Genomic DNA, 15705 nt, shown 5'->3' on the forward strand with positions numbered 1-15705 from the left:
ATGGGAACTAAATTCTTCTGACTAGAAGCAGCAGGACAAAACCCTTACAATTACTGTTTATTATCAACAATCTCCACTATCAGAACAAATTGCCTATTAGAAGAGTCATATACACACAGGGTTTTATCACTTAGTGCTGTTGCACTCTGAGCCTGTAGTAGTTTTGTCCTTATTAAGGGGATATAAGGGGGTTTTAGGGCACGTCCTGCTGTTCAAACAGAAGAGTTAATGGTTTGCAATAAGCTGCCATTACTAGGAGCTGAAGCTGAGGTCTTTCTCTGCAGGACACCTCTCAATGAGGCTGTATCTAGACTGAGCCTTTGGGATAAGTGATCTAAACCCGCTGACTCCAGGGGAAGCTGGGGACATTCAGTGCCCCCAGGGGTCTCACCTCTGCCACTTTGCAAGATGCCTTCACTTGTCCAGTGGGTGTGATTGCACTGAGAGCTCCCTGTCTGGGCTCTTCATGCAAGGCCTTTCCTGAACCAGCCCACTCATTGCATTCCTGACCAAATAAATGGCTCAGGAACAGATTCGCCAACAGAACAGTCAGGAATGTGAGGATGGAGGACAGCAGCACATCAGTGCCCAGTGAAGTACACATGACATCTCTCAGCACAAGGGCAGGAGCAGCCTGACTCTCTGGGTGCTCAGCTGAAAGATCCACAAACTATTTCAAGCCCCCAGCTCCTGACCTTTCCACAGGGAGTTTGTCTTTGAAGTAAAAATACTCAAGATGCCACCAATCTAAAGTCCAAAAGCAATCAAACACTCATTGTTGGCTCGATTCAAGAAAGGACATTAACATTATCTCTGAAGTATTCAGAAAAAAAGTCAAGTAACCAGCCTCAGGCTGGGCTATGAAAGTCACAATTTAGCTCAGCCTAAGGGTGGCATATATAACAAAATTAGACTTTTTCTTGTGATATAATTCAGATAGCCTTAATGGATTTTTTCCTCCTTTTTAAACAGCTGCAGCAAAGTAACTTACAATTATCATATCTTCAATTAAACACGCTTTGGGGCTTTTGGGGGACCTAGCATGAAAATGTTGCCTGGAAAAAAAAATTACAAGCTGCTAAGAGTTAGTGGTAAGTTAATTAAGTGAAGATTGCCAGATTGCAACAAACTGGCATGGGATTCACAGACCCTCTTCACTAGATAAAGTGCTTTGACTCACGATGAAGGCAGCACACAGGAGAAGGAATCAAAAGCTGCTGTATCTGGAGAGTTCTTGTCATGTGAGGAGCTGTCAAAGGAGCCAGTGCTCTTGATCTCCTGTTATATTTAGTAGAGAAAGTTATGTCCTGAACAAAAAGCATATATTGTAAGAGAAAGCAAAATGGAAGAGTTTTGTGTAACAAAAAGGAATTCCTGACCAGCTCCTGCCCCCTCAGTGGTGACATCAATGTCAATGCTTAAGCAGAGATAAATTTCTTTAATGATCGGTTTTTACAAGGTTCTCTGTTTATAAACCAGCTCAGCTAATTCAAAGAAAATGGCTGAATGCATTTCAGGGGACTGCACCCACTCATCAGCCCTTTCAAGCCATAGCTGCCTCCCAAAGGCAGCAGTTTGCCAATAAGTAGAGCAGCAAAATGCTCACAAAATCTTCACATTAAAGAAACTATCCCACTTAAGACTGGACTACTACCATGCCCAAATTCACCCCTGAGAATCCCAGCTCTGTTTTCTCCTAGATCTTCAAATTCCACTTTTTCTTACTTCCTCCCACTGAAGCAATAGAAACATTTATTAATTTAATTCAGTTTTGGGCTCCATGCTGTATTTGTGAGCTTGCAAGGTAAAGGGGCTCAAGGTGAAAAAGACCTCCAGCACTGCCTCCTGCTGCCAGAGCCACCTGCAGGAGCACATGCAGCAGGAACAGTTCCCATCCCTGCAGAGGATGCGTGGGCACAGGATTTATGCCAACACAAGTCAGCGCCCAGGGCTGTGCCCCACCACCCCATTTCCCCTGAAAACACTGAGGTTTCTTGAGCACTGTGCAGTTGCTCAGCAAAAGTGTTCAGTTTTAATGAAAATCCAAGGAGGAGAGGAAGGTATAAACCTGTCAAACAAACAAACTGGTTATCTCAGGGATCTAGCCAAAAGGAACAAGCCTATTAAAGGAATCGTTTTCTGCACCAATATGTCACTGCACTATACTCTGTGCATAATAATTACTTAAATCCAGCCATTCCATGCATTATTAATAAGACCAGCCAACCTCAAGTCCCCATGCAGCCTTAAAGCAGATATATTAAATATTCCCAACAGGAAACAGGCAGCCATCCATTATCAGCAATAGACTACACAGTTAAGTCAATGCCTCTTTCAAGAAGGTTTTGTTCTGGTGTAATCAACAAGGCTGCTCTTCCCCATCCTCCAAACTGCCTTTCCTGTCAAACCTGAGCAGCATTTCCTCATTTCTCTATGAAACATGAGAGATTACCCTTTATTGGGAGCAACAAAAACTTGTGTAGATAATAAATGTTCCAGGAGCAGAGAAGCATCTAAGCAAGTTGACAGCAGAAAAACAAGAAGTAGTTGGGATCCAAGGCAAAAGAATCAAGGATGGGAGAAGAGGGAGAAAGAGTAACTCTGTTCTTGCTGCTGAGGGCAACGGAGACCTTTGTTCACTGTTCATGCACCTGCTGTGGCTATAACTCGTTATCATATCCAGGCAAGTGCCAATCTACTGGCCTGTAATTCAGCATTGTTCAGATTTGGGCAACCTTGATTCTTGTCCCCCTGAATTGTCTCTCTGCTCCTCTAATCAGTCTCTCAAACTGCTTCTGTGCAGTTGTGGAGTGCTGGCTTTGTACAAGGCCACACCACTAGCAAAATGCTGGTTTTCCACAAAAGGGATGGGACATCCTCATGGAGGGGCATGGAGTTGTGGAGAGGGAATTGCTTTCTCACAAGAAGATCTGGATCACAACACACACACAATCACACAGTTTTTACATTATAAAACACGACTGTAAATATTGCAAATCATAGTGCTTCTTGCATACTCCCGGGCTCTGCCCTCTTTGAAATTTCTCTGTATTCTGTAGCCTCCCATGAAAGGTGTGATTATGGAATGATTCAAAATAGCAGGCCTGGAAGTTTAAATGCTTCAGCAGCAAGCCAAGGAAATGCCCACAAATTATATGTTAGGAGAGTATTTGCTATGAAAACATTTGGCTAGGGATTTACAAGGCATGAGCAGTGACAGAAATGTGAAAATTCCTTCCTTAAAAAAAAAAAAGGCATGAGAAAAAGGGGAAAAAGTCTAAATAGTAATGGCATGGTATTTAAAAATGCATTTGTTTCACTAGAGAGTACAAGGAGCAGCAAGAACAAGAAACACAGAGAAGATTTGTGTGCTGGTGGGACTTTTCCAGCCTGGCTGGACCAGCTGCAACAGTGAGGCACATGGACACCATGGTTTTTGTCTAACGGGTACAACACACCCGAAAGACAAAGCTATGAAGCCAGCTGGCTGTGAATACAGCCCCTCGGGCTCCTGGCTGTTGCTGGGAAGCCTGGAGCATTTGATATTTCTTATCAGAAGAAATGAGCCTGGAAGGTTCCTGGCTGGCGAGGGGCGGCAGCGCAGGCGGATGAGCAGGTTCTCCGTAACACACAGCTTGTTGGGGAGAGGGACACCCAGTGTAAGAGTTATCAATACCTGCATGTCTGCTTCCAATTAGATAAAAGTTAATTAGCTCCAAATCCAGTCCTTCCTTTATGTTGATAAGCTCTCAGGATTTTTTTATCAGTCTGTAAGTGGCTGGCAAAAATCTACTCCCCAAATCAGGCCGGTTTGGAATGTGAAGTCATTCCCACAGTGACACCCTTCACAGAACAGTTATCTTGAACTCCTACCATCATATTTTTAATTTACAGCAGAAAATATAATTTTCTGAATTCCTCTCCTGCAGCATGACAAATACCCCATTGCAATATTATAAGGGGGGTGAGAGGGGTGGGGGAAGCAATCCAAACCAGGCTGTTTTCAATACAACAACTCTAAAGAAGCTATTAGCAGATTACCCAAGCAATATATTACTGCTGAACCAAAGATGTGTTAGAAAACACTGAGTCATGCTACTGAATTAATGAAATTAGTTTGAAATTATAAATTTTCAACTGAACTCAAGCAGTTTGGGCTCTTCATCAGCTCCTGTAGTCTTCCATACCCTTAGACCACGTTATTCATGTTTGAATCTTGTTCAACAAGGGCTAAAACCTGGAAGCCCGGGGTCGGGGTGGGGAGAGGGAAATTGTCACAGAAGTTTTAGAAAAGTAAAACTGTAGGTATCACAGTAACATTAAAAACCACAAGCTTTCCTCACCCAAGGCAATTCCTGCCCAAAGATTTGCTTTTTGAAGGGTCTTCGTTGATGGCAGGTGCTTGAACCTGCAGAGGGTTTAGACAGTTACTTGCTAGGGGGTATAGTGAAATGGGCAAAATCAGACATCTCAAGGTAACAGCTACTTACACAACCAAAATGAACCAGCTTGCAAGCATTGTCAGGTTTACTGCAGGAATCTTAAATCTTGTGAGTTAACCTTACTTTTCAAAGTATTTTTTAAAACCCAAAGAGAAAAAAAACCCAACAAAACAGCAACAAAAAACTATTCTGGTTCTGCTTTTATTTCTGTGGTTTGTTAGACATTGTGGGAGCACAGAGAGATAAGATAAGCCAGTCTCAAAGCCTCCTCTTTCTTATGTTTATATCCAGCCAGACCTGCAGCTTATCATTCTGTCATTTAACTCCCTCTCTATTAAGTAAGAAGGAAAGATGAGGGAAGAATTTGTCTGGCCAAACCTCAAACTCTCTGCTGAGAGGAATGTGGCACAGGCAGTAAGAGGAGTTGGAGGGAGCACTGTGAGCTGATCTACTTATCCAAGGTAGCCACATCTTTGGAGCTGAGGACAGGCTGGTTATCACCAGAGAGCAGCCCCAAACACCTTTGTTCCTGTGCCTGCCTCTCCTTCAGCTGTTTGAGAGCCCAGAGCCCCTGTGAATGCTCAAGTGACAATGCACATTTTTGTTCTGATGATTACCACAATCCTGCCGTCTCAACATGAAGAAAAGACATTTTGATCTTTAAGGCTGTCTTATTTTTGTCCAGAACTGAGGTTTTGAATACACAGAATGCCACTGCCTGTGTACAGAAGAAACCAGTCTTTTGGGAATGTTTCCCCTGTATTTTGCTATCCCAACAGCCCTCTTGGCTAAATTTCAGACATTTCTGGAGAGACTTTGGCACAAAGGCAGAGCTTGTTCTAAGAACAGCTCTCTCCTGAAATGCATCAGCCTTTTCCAGCACAGCTCAGTATTTGCACCACAAATTAAAGTCCATCCCCTCAGCCCTGTCCCTGCTCAAACAGGAAAAGAAACAACCTCACCACTGGGTGTGGTCTCTGACCAGAACCTGTTCTTTGCCATTTCAGGGGAAAAGATTGAATTCTTCCTGACTGATTCCCAGTCAGGAATTCTGTTTCTAAGAGAAAGACTTAGGAGAAAGATCCTGCTTCTTTGCCACGAACGCAGCAGAAATATACAAAAATTAAACTCAGTGATAGAGGATAGAAAACCAAGTGGGAATTGGGCAGAGAGCCATTTACCTCGGTGCACCCCTGTGATTAATGCACTGCAGAGCTAGTGGACACTATCTGCTCCCACAGCACCTGGGGATGGACACAAACAAGGGAACACATTTGGGCTGCCCTTTTGCTCAGTGGCAAAGGATAGATTTTTTTTCCAACGTGCATCCTCACTCTTAAATAATTCATTACATCCCCCGAAGCAGCAGTTTGCTGCAGACACACCAGGACTTATCCAGAGCCTGTAGTGCAGAACCATGGAATCATTTCTCTTGGAAAATACCTCTGAGATCATGGAGCCCAACTGTTAACCCAGCACTGCCAAGACAGTCACCCTCCAGACTTGATTCCCATTTTCTCAAAGGGCTGGATGAGGCAGCCATCCTTTCTGGGCACTGATACCAGCTGTATCTCTAGTACACCTGGTGGAATTTGCCTGCCTTTCTTCTTTCCCTGCTTTAGGTTTTATTCCTCCCACAGTTATTTGGTTTCTGCAAGAATCCAATGCCTGCTGGCAAAGCTGTGTGAGTCTGAATCCCTTTCAGGAAAAGGCATGGAGGACTGCATGTCTTGTAAAAGGGACTTCTGGTAGTGCAGGGTCATTGCAACCAATTACACCATTCAATTCTTCACCCATCCTGCCCTCAACAACAAAATGGAGACTGGTTTCATCCTTCTCCAGTCTCTTATTCCACTTAGTTTTGGGTTTTTCTTTCAGAGGCAAGAATGCATAGAGCATCCCTGCATTATAAAAGTCTTTCTTTGTGCTGTGCATACTGAGCTGCTCAAGTTATTGTGGGTTTTCACCTAATCCAAATCACTGAGGCACAGTCTGGGAAATGGTAAATGAGGCTGACAAAGAAGTAAGAAAAATACTGTCCAGGGGAAACATTGGCTGCAGCTTAACTTTTCTAATTTCTCTTTTCATCTTGATGGGAGCAGTGGGAAACAGGAGGTTCTTGTTTCTCACACCCTCTCCAATTATAGCAATTTTTCACACAGCACCTGAAAAAGTCTCAGGGCTGCACTATCAGAAAAATCAAGCAAAGACAAGGACAACAGTTCCAGAAGTAATCTCAGGTGAAAATTAGTATTGCAGCAGCAGAAAATTAAGCAACAGACATTTTAGTCACAGTATTCAAGTACAGGATTTCTCGCTAAATAACTGCTCAGAAATCACAATACACCATCCAAAAAAGGCACAGGAGAAATGTCCACAGGTATGACAGCACACAGCAAACCCTGGTCAGAGAGCCTCAAGTCCATCATGCAGGACACTCAGACTGGGAGCAGGGGCTGTGGGGGCTCCAGCCTGAAGGTTTTGGGCCATGTTTCTGCTTCTGGAGCTCATTCCAGCCCCTCTCCTGCCGTTGTTTCTTTTCACAGCAGTAGAGGAGACAGCGCACACCAACAACCAAGTAACTCATGGCCCTTGTGCACTGCACAGCCTCCCAAGAGCAAGGTGCCACAGAGCCACGTGCTCTACCTGTGCTGGCATTAGACACCTTCCATGCAGAAACTTCTCTGCAATTCCCAGTTTGAACATATTCCAGACCTTATACTCACACTGACCCCTGGTGCAAAACATTTTTTTTCTCCTCACCCACCAAATACAAACACCCACTGTTTGATCTTTTTACTTCAGTCTCACTGCGTTTCAGTGTCCTCCATCCCTCTCTGCCCCACACACTTTTGAACAACTGGCAGATGGAAAAAGTAGGTTGGTTGGGATTTCTGCACACATTTTAGAGCACTTCTGAGGATTGCCCCTTACCTTTGGCTGACTTCAGCTGCAGGAGGACACAGCCAGGCTAGGTAAAAGAGGACAGGTCCCACCAGTGGAGATGCAGTGTGGCAAACAGAGATCTCTGTAATGACCCCACCAACAACCTCCAGAGGAAAGGGGCAGCAGCAGGACTAACTTTTGTGAGGGCAAATAAACTGTCATCCTGGGCTTAACCACTCCCAGCACTGCAAATGAGATTGAAGACAGCTGAGGAGGCACAGCCAGGTGCATCAGCAGCCAAACACATCTCTAAAAGAGACATGATTCTACTTTTCTTAAAAATGTCCCTGGCGTTTCAATAATGCCTTTAACTGAAATGAACTGTTTCCTAAAGTCAGCTTTGCAGATCTGCTGGGCTGTAGCATTAGAAAGGCCTGGAAGCAGAGCAAGGATGGTCGGTGCCAGTTCCAGCCAGTTTCCTCAATTGCATTGTGCAGGGGTAGTCCAGGGCAAAGGAGAGAGGGCAGTACCCAGGGATGGATGTAGAAGAGGGGTTGCAAACCTGTTCAGCAGCTACACAGATTCCCAACACCAGCTTCTCTGTTGACCTTCACCTCAAGGGAGCCACAATCTGTGGTCCCTCTCACTGCAGACAGCTCAAGACTGGGGTTTCTGTTTCTTTCAGGAACAACTCTGAGTAATTCTGCGTTTGTTCTAAAAGCCAAACAGGAAAGCCAAAGGTGAGAAATAAGGAAAGTCTACAAGAGCTTGAAACTGAGCACCTTGACCTTGGCTGTTTGGAAGAATTTTGAATACTTCAGCTGCATTTTGATCCTACTCCTGATCTTGTCTTTTAAACATGAAGTCTTATTTCTAGCTCTTCAGCGCTAACCTTAGGCTCAGCTCACAGCCCCACCTGAAATCAAGGTCAGCATGTTTGGACTGCCACCGTGCCCCAGGTGCCTGCATCCACCTTAAACACCCCATGCCCTGGCCAGAAGAAACTCCCCACACTAAAGTCAATGTTAAAATTAACCTACTTGCTTGGGTTTTTCTCTGAACTGAATCTCATGCCAGATTTTTAAAAGAGATTTCAACATTATTATTTTGAAAAGCATTAATAGAAAGGTAGCTTTTTTCCTCTCACACAGTTTCCCACATCAGCTCCTATCATTACAGGTATCTCACACAACTGTTCTTTATCAGGATTTTTAACCCAGTTGTCCTTCTGCCTCTCTACCATTTTCTGCAATACAAGACTTTTAGGCTTATTCTTCCTTCATATTACAGAAGTATTGTGAAGGAACTCTGCAGTGGATTTGTCCTGAATTTATACCATTATGAAGCAGGATTTGTCCCTTTGAATGTTGGGGAGAATATGCTGCCCACTATCATTAAAATAGGGCAGAGAAAAGTAAACTGGGTATAACAAAGCATTTTAACTAGGTCTCCTTATCTGCAAGACCAGAAAGAAAGAAAAAAATATATGTGGGCTAAATTGGCAAATAATCTTTTCCCATTGATTTACAGTTACTGGAATTTTTTTGGTTTACTGATAAATTATCTTCCTATCAGGATTCTGTGGGTGATTTAGGGGCAAAATAAATGTCTGGCTATGACTTAGGACTCCTTAATGTTCAGTTAACAACAAGGTAAAAAGTGCTACATGAAAAAAAATTACCCTTGTCATCACAGACTATAGATCATCAGGAGCTTGGTCCAAATTAATATCCCTGCCAACACAGGATGATCTTGTACATGTTGCACAGCCCCTTTTGGCCACCACAGCTGGCCAAACACTCCCCAACCATTTTGATTTTTTGCCCCACATCTCAACACAAAGGGAGAGCAGTTTTCAGTTGCTGGGATAAAGCTCAGGCTTTTGTTACACAGGCAGTGTTAGGAAGGAGAGCAGTTTCAGACTCAGTGATGAACAGGGAGCAGCTGTGCTGGTCATGCCATGGCCTCAGCATCACCCTGTGCAGTGCCAAGCTCTGGGAGTGCTCTGGGGTCAGGGCTTGAGCTGCTCCCAGAAATGTCAGTGCTGACATCCCCACACCTGGGTGAGGACAGCAATGCTTCTCCTGTGGGACTCAGCAGTCCCAGACTCAATGCAGAATCCTGTTTTCTCTGCACTTTTGCCCTGTGTGGCCTACATGAGCAGTCCCACAGATGGGTGTTGCTGCAGATCCACCCCTGTGCCTGTTCCCAGCCACGCTGCTGCTGTCAGCACTGCCATCTGCATGGGATTGCATGGACCTGGGCCAAGCAGGAATCCCCCAGCCCTGGACCTACACACTACAGGGACAATTTTGTCCCATCCTCATCAGTGGCTGTCAGAACACCCCATAGCCCATCAGGAGCCATCACTGTGTGAGGCAGACTGGCTGTCAGACCTGCTCCAGAGGTTACTTTCCAAAAAGCAGCTTCTGCTGATTCATCCCCTCCTGACACTGCTGACTTCCTGTAAATGCCTGACCTGGGAATATAAATTACTATTAAGGCTGACAAGGATATACCCTCTGCAACAATAACTCAGGCAGCTGTGGTTTCCTAGCACAAAAGCACATCCCTTTTGCTTTGGCACAGTGAGCACATCCTTATGCAGGGGTCTCTCTCTGACCTTAGTGAGACTGGAGTACTCTGACATGGGGGACAGCCATGCTCACACCACAGGCTCAGGGACAGCACAGGGACCATTATTCTTTGTGGGGCAAATGATTTACTGCAAAGGACTCGGTTCCTAATGTCTTCATTCTCAGCACAAGCCTGTAAATGACATTACTCATCCCTCTCAGCATTGGAGATATCCTAGAAAACAGCCACTACTGCTGGGCAGCATGGAAATGATAAGGGCTATTAATTCAGTCCCAAGGTTTCGGGGCAGGAGCTGATCACCAAGTGGAAGCAGGAAGGAATCTGTCCTCAGAAACAGCATTATTGCAGGAAGTTATGGAATGAAGTGATCATGGAGCTGGGAAGGCAGCAGAGGGAGGTGGTTTTTAGCATGCAGTGGGACCATGCCTATAAAGGAGCAATTGCACTAATATTCACAGGAGCCCCTTTGAAGACACATAAAGTGTGGTATCTTCATCCTTACTAGAGAAAATTTCCGCAGTGCTCCACTGACATCTGTCATAAAACAATCATATAATTCAAGGTTACAGCTTCAAGACTCTCTTAAAGGTACAAATTTGTTATAAAATGCACTACGTTAATTACAGCTAAAATTATTCCCAGCATTTTTACTTTGGTACTGAAACATCTGTTTGCATCTGCAATGAGCCTCTCTTATCCCACAGCAACTTGCATAATGTTTTCATTAACACCATCTAGCAAATGACAAGACAATATTCCAGCAATGTTTCTCCCACTAACAGATGTGATCTTATTGAAATCTCTCCCTTTGGCTCCCTTTAACTTCTTGCTCCCCTGGAATTATAGGATATAGAAAAAGGGGGAAATAAAATCTACAATGAAGGGGAAGTTAAGCAACCATACTGCAAGCAACCTAGAGTAATGATCTGAGTTTTGGAGAAAGGGAGCTTGCAGGTTATTTGTACTTGTTCTTAAGACCAACGGTGTGCCTCAACCCAAATTCTTTATTTTAAATGAGGTAAATGTAGCTGTCACTTAAAAGTGAGATGAGTGCCTGCTTTATGAAGCTGTTTACTATGTAGACTCAATCATATCTGCCAAGTAGATGTTTTCTTTCAGCTGAATTTCTAGACTGGGGATGGGATCACACAAGATTCTTTCTCACCTCAGTCTTTGGTTGAACAGTTTGCAAGTCACTGTTGCTGCTGGATGCAGTGAGAGTGCTGCCTAGTGCCCAGAAATCTCTCTAAATTCAAAGTGTTTCAGGGCAAAAGAGACCCCGCAAGGAGCACGCAGGGTATTAACACACTTTGTTCACTGGAGATCAAACGATTTCGCAGTGGGAGTCTTGACACAAGCAGGCTCCTCACAGTCCTCTGAAACTTCTAACGTCAGGCAAAGCCAATATTTTCCTGCACAGACCATTTCTGAAACTTTCTTGTTTTGAAAGTCTCTTTAAAGCCTTCTCAGCTTTTTTAATATTGCTGCCACCCCAGAGCTGGCCTGCTGTCTGTGACAGCTGTCTCTGGAGCCTGAACTCCACCAAGCTCCTCTGCAATTTCTCTGGGGGCCCAGCAGCCTGGCCCACGTTTGGAGCCACATGTCCAGCTCACAGGGAGGGAAAAGTGGACTTGGAATAAATCTTCCAACCTGTTCTCAACAGAATTATGCCTGGTGTCTGGATCCTTCCTGTTGCTCTCTAGTCCCCTTACTTTTTAAGTAAAGGAAGTTCATCTGCATGAGAAACTCTGATGATGGATGCAGTAAAGAGTAACTTTATGCCACCAATCAAACACTTAATAGCATTCCTAAAATTACAGCTTAGTATGGCATAGTAGTTCCATAGCTGTAAGAAATACTTCTTTTTATTATTATTCTCATTTAGCCTGCAGTATATCAGGGCTTCATTTTCTGAAATCAATAAGAGAGAAAAAAATCTGATTTAGCACATGAAAGCAGCAATAAAGTGCAAGTCTCTCTTCTCTTCCTATGCCCTGGTATTGTCCTTCAGGGCTCACTACTAAAGGATTTGCCATCCCATGCTCAGTTTCTCATCAGAGTTTGCACAACATTTCCTGGGTGCCTTACTTGTCCTGGGGAAGCCACTAATGGTTCACACATTGCTGGAGTGAGACTGAACTTTTGTACCACAAAACTTTACTCCAGCTCTTGCAGGGTTGTCTAACCTACAACATTCCAAATGTACGTTGTAATGTACAGGAAGTTGGGTTGAAGTTGTCACTTGGATAATTTTTACCTTTTCCTTGCTTTTTAGCCTTTAGTACTCTCTTTTAAAAGCTTCACTCCCAAATATTGAAGGCTATAAACTAACCAAAAGCTTAAATCCTGCCATAGTTTACTGTGAAATTAAATAAAAAATTTTCTTCCCATGGGAGGCAATACTACATTCTTGTGCACCATCAGCAGCCATCTAGTAAACAGATTCCATCTCCAGCCAAGGTTCTTCTGCTTGTTTATTTCTGGAGATTGCTTAAACATATTAAAATCACGTTACTCCTCCTGCATGTGCAGCTGTGCTCTGTGGGTGTGCCATTGCTGCAGCCCTCCCAGAGGAGGTTTTGCTCTCACTCCCTGATTGCTGCATTGATGCAGCCTGCTCATGGTCTTCCTTTAGAGCCCACATTCTCCCAGATCCTGGCTCATGCAATGCATCCCAGGAATGTTTCTGCAGGACACACAGGGGAATTTCTGCTCTACATCATTTCAAATTTATCCAGAAAACAACAGACACGTGCCAGGCTTTGTATGAAGTTGTTTGAACCATATTTGCATTGTGGTTCAAAGACACCAACCAAATTATAAAGCTCTTGAGCTGAGGCTTGACACCCTTCAGATAAACAAAATAATGCAGCTGTTTCAGTTTCAGACTGGGCAGCTGAGGCACAACAGGGCTCAGGGTCGTTGTTACACTGCACCAGTTGTGAGGTCTTAGCCTGACATTACTGTTCAGGCATCATTTGGACCCATCCCCATCCTTTTTTTCTGATTATCTGCTCCCAGAGTGGTCTGTACTCTGTTTCTGTTTCAACACTCATTGCCTGTCCTTGTTTTCTTTCCTCCTTCTCATAACCTAGGCATCTGATTGATTAACCATTCTTTATTTTGAGAATGTTGCCAAACTTTCTATTCGCCTCTAACTGTGTTCTTGTGTTTCTGGATCATTAAGCATGTAAATTAAATTCAATTGCAAATCGAATATATAATTGTGCATATGCAGGGTCTTGAAGAATAGGGAGGACTTTAATGAGATAAGATATCCCCACATCTGTAATTCTGACCTACTCAGTCTTTCAGAAAGGAATTGCTCAACAGATTTGAAATTGCATCATTTCAAATCATTTTGGCAGCTTTTATAATCAATTCTCTTCCTCTTATTGAAGTTTTCTGGAAAAAGAAGGGCAACCCTTTCATCTCCTGTTCCTGGCTGTGAATGTGTCTACTACTAGATTGCTGTCCCTTTGACTTAAATTCAGATATCTGAAATAAACAGATAATATACCTTGCTTTTCAGTGGAAAGAAATGTAAATGTTTGAATCCGTGAGTCCAGGCAAGGATGGGATTTTGCCACTCCTGGTGCTGGATAGGGGAGACCCTGCAGCTGGAAAACCTCAGTGGAGTGCCTTCATAGATGCCAGCTCTTCCTGAAAACCACTAGAAAATACATCATACAATCCAGTTAACCTTTTCTTCTCTGATGTAGGGTATCCTTTTTTGAATGACTTTTTAATTTCTTTTTTTTTTTTTAACACAAAGGAAAAATCCTCTCCCATTATGAGGTTTTTTCTCCTACTAAGAACTTGTTTTAATTTTGGACTATTCATGATGCAATAAGATAGGGCTTTGCCAAGGATGTTTCCTTGTTGGATCAGATTTACACACATTGCTCATTTCTATCACCATCCTTCCCCTGTAGTCCCTAAATATCAACTGAACTCACTGAGTGTGGAAGTAAATGGGAAAATGAGATCATAAACAGATTATCTGGGATTAGTGGTCAATAAGGGCTTACTGGCATCTTTGGCAAGGAAAGAGATTTTATCCTTATAACTTTCTGGGTGCAACATATCACCTGCCTTGTATATTTTTTTCATTATTATTAAGCCATTTGAAATACTGAAGAATAAGTTTGATAAAACAGCAGTTATTTAAGCAAACCAGTTTACTCCAGTGCCCAAGCCATAATCACCATTGCAATAAACAAATAAATCCATCATGTCTTGGCCAAATTACAGCCTTGTTAATCATTCACAAGCTAAGCTAAAATAACTTGCAATAATTAGTGTATAGTGTGAGTTTTTCTGTTTCTCCTTCTCAAGGGATATTTGTGATCTGATTTTAATTGTTTGATATATATTACTGTTCAATTCTATAAATTGCATCTACTAAAATATTTCATTTATTGGCATGGAGTTGATGGTGGTCTTGCAAGCAGGTAACGCTGGGGATTTGAAATCCATGAAACTCTAATGTGCTGCTTTGTAGCATTGAGACAGAACTGCCCTCAGGATGGGTTCCATGTCTGGGGGAAATGGGGTGACAATCACCCTCATGGAAATTTTCATTTCAGTTCAGTAGTACAAGCAACTCTAAAATTTACTTTATTGAAAAATTCCTGTCAGTAAAGCTTTATTGCCAGGAAGGCAGAACTTGGACATGGGAGGTTCATTAAAATTCCTACAGTTGTCACATTTTGAAATTAAAAAAATTATGGAAGTTTAGTTTGCAACATTTGTCCACTAATTATGCTGTACTTGCCTAAAATTACAGTCTGCAAGACACTGAGTGAAGTTATTCCTGACACCTTATCTAAGCTCTGTGTAACTCCTTCAGCCCTGCAGACATCTGCTCATTTCACTGGTGCTCAGAGCTGCTTCCTTACCTGCCACAAGATTTGTGGGCAGGAGGTCTGCAGGGTGCTCTGCAGCTGCTGCTGTGGGCGAGAGGCAGCAGCAGCAGCCAGCCCTTCCTACTCCCCCTTTCCTCAGAGCATCATATTTGCCTCTGCCCAGATTACTTTCCAAGGTAAAATATGCAAATAGCCTGGAATTAATCTGCACAGGGGTATATATGTCTTTTCTTTTAAAGGTATCAGTTCACTCAGCTTGCAAATGCTCCATTTCCAGCTGTCAATTATGAAGAATTAAAATCAACAGCCTTTATTATTTATTGTTCTCTATACCTACTAATAGCCTCTTAATTGTGTTTTGGATGGGGTATTTTTAGAGGGAATCATTAAGTTTTCATATGCTGGCAGACTAGGGAATTAATGAGAGGCTCTCAATTTAACCACGAACAACTAACTTTATTTAAAACATTCAATTTCCTGCTATTCATTTTGTTGCTCTGATCTTCACATCCTGTCCTGACACACTGCTGCTCTGGCTGTAAGGTTTTTCCTTCTGGATATCATGGCCCACCTGGTCCTGCTGCTCCCTGGATCTCGAGGAGCAGGGAGTCAGCCTGGGGGCAGTGCTGAGGATGCCCACAGTGGAATGTTGCTGTTATTTGCTGCCTATCCTTATTGCCTCTCTCTGCTTTATCCCTTTGCTTTCCCCTGTTTTGCTGCGGCACCCTGCGGGATGCAGGAACACGTTGTTGTTTCAGCAGCAGAAGGGTTTCAGGGACTGCCCGTGCCAGTGGCTGCAGGTGCTCCCCAGATATTAAGTGATTTCTGCACACAGGGAGAAGCTCAAGGCATCAACATGAGGTTTTCTACCAAATAACCAGGGTGGCTCAGCCCTTCTTTGGTCCCAGACC

The 15705-nt window shown here is 43.4% G+C and overlaps 1 long non-coding RNA gene across 10 annotated transcripts in view; it reads right to left on the minus strand.

The window, feature by feature from the left end:
- Positions 1–15705, minus strand: part of LOC106629302 (uncharacterized) — a 133896-nt gene that overhangs the window by 105102 nt on the left and 13089 nt on the right. The window contains exon 2 of one of the 10 annotated variants that reach the window (XR_012581648.1): positions 13447–13599. The exons of 8 other annotated variants lie outside the window; for them this stretch is intronic. This is a non-coding gene — a long non-coding RNA (uncharacterized LOC106629302). Of the gene's footprint in view, positions 1–7890; positions 8444–13446; positions 13600–15705 lie in introns of those variants that run through there. One more of the 10 variants, XR_012581649.1, reaches the window with a different exon arrangement.

The sequence above is a fragment of the Zonotrichia albicollis genome, chromosome 9, assembly GCF_047830755.1.
Source record: "Zonotrichia albicollis isolate bZonAlb1 chromosome 9, bZonAlb1.hap1, whole genome shotgun sequence".
In the NCBI taxonomy this organism is placed as follows: Eukaryota; Metazoa; Chordata; class Aves; order Passeriformes; family Passerellidae; genus Zonotrichia; species Zonotrichia albicollis.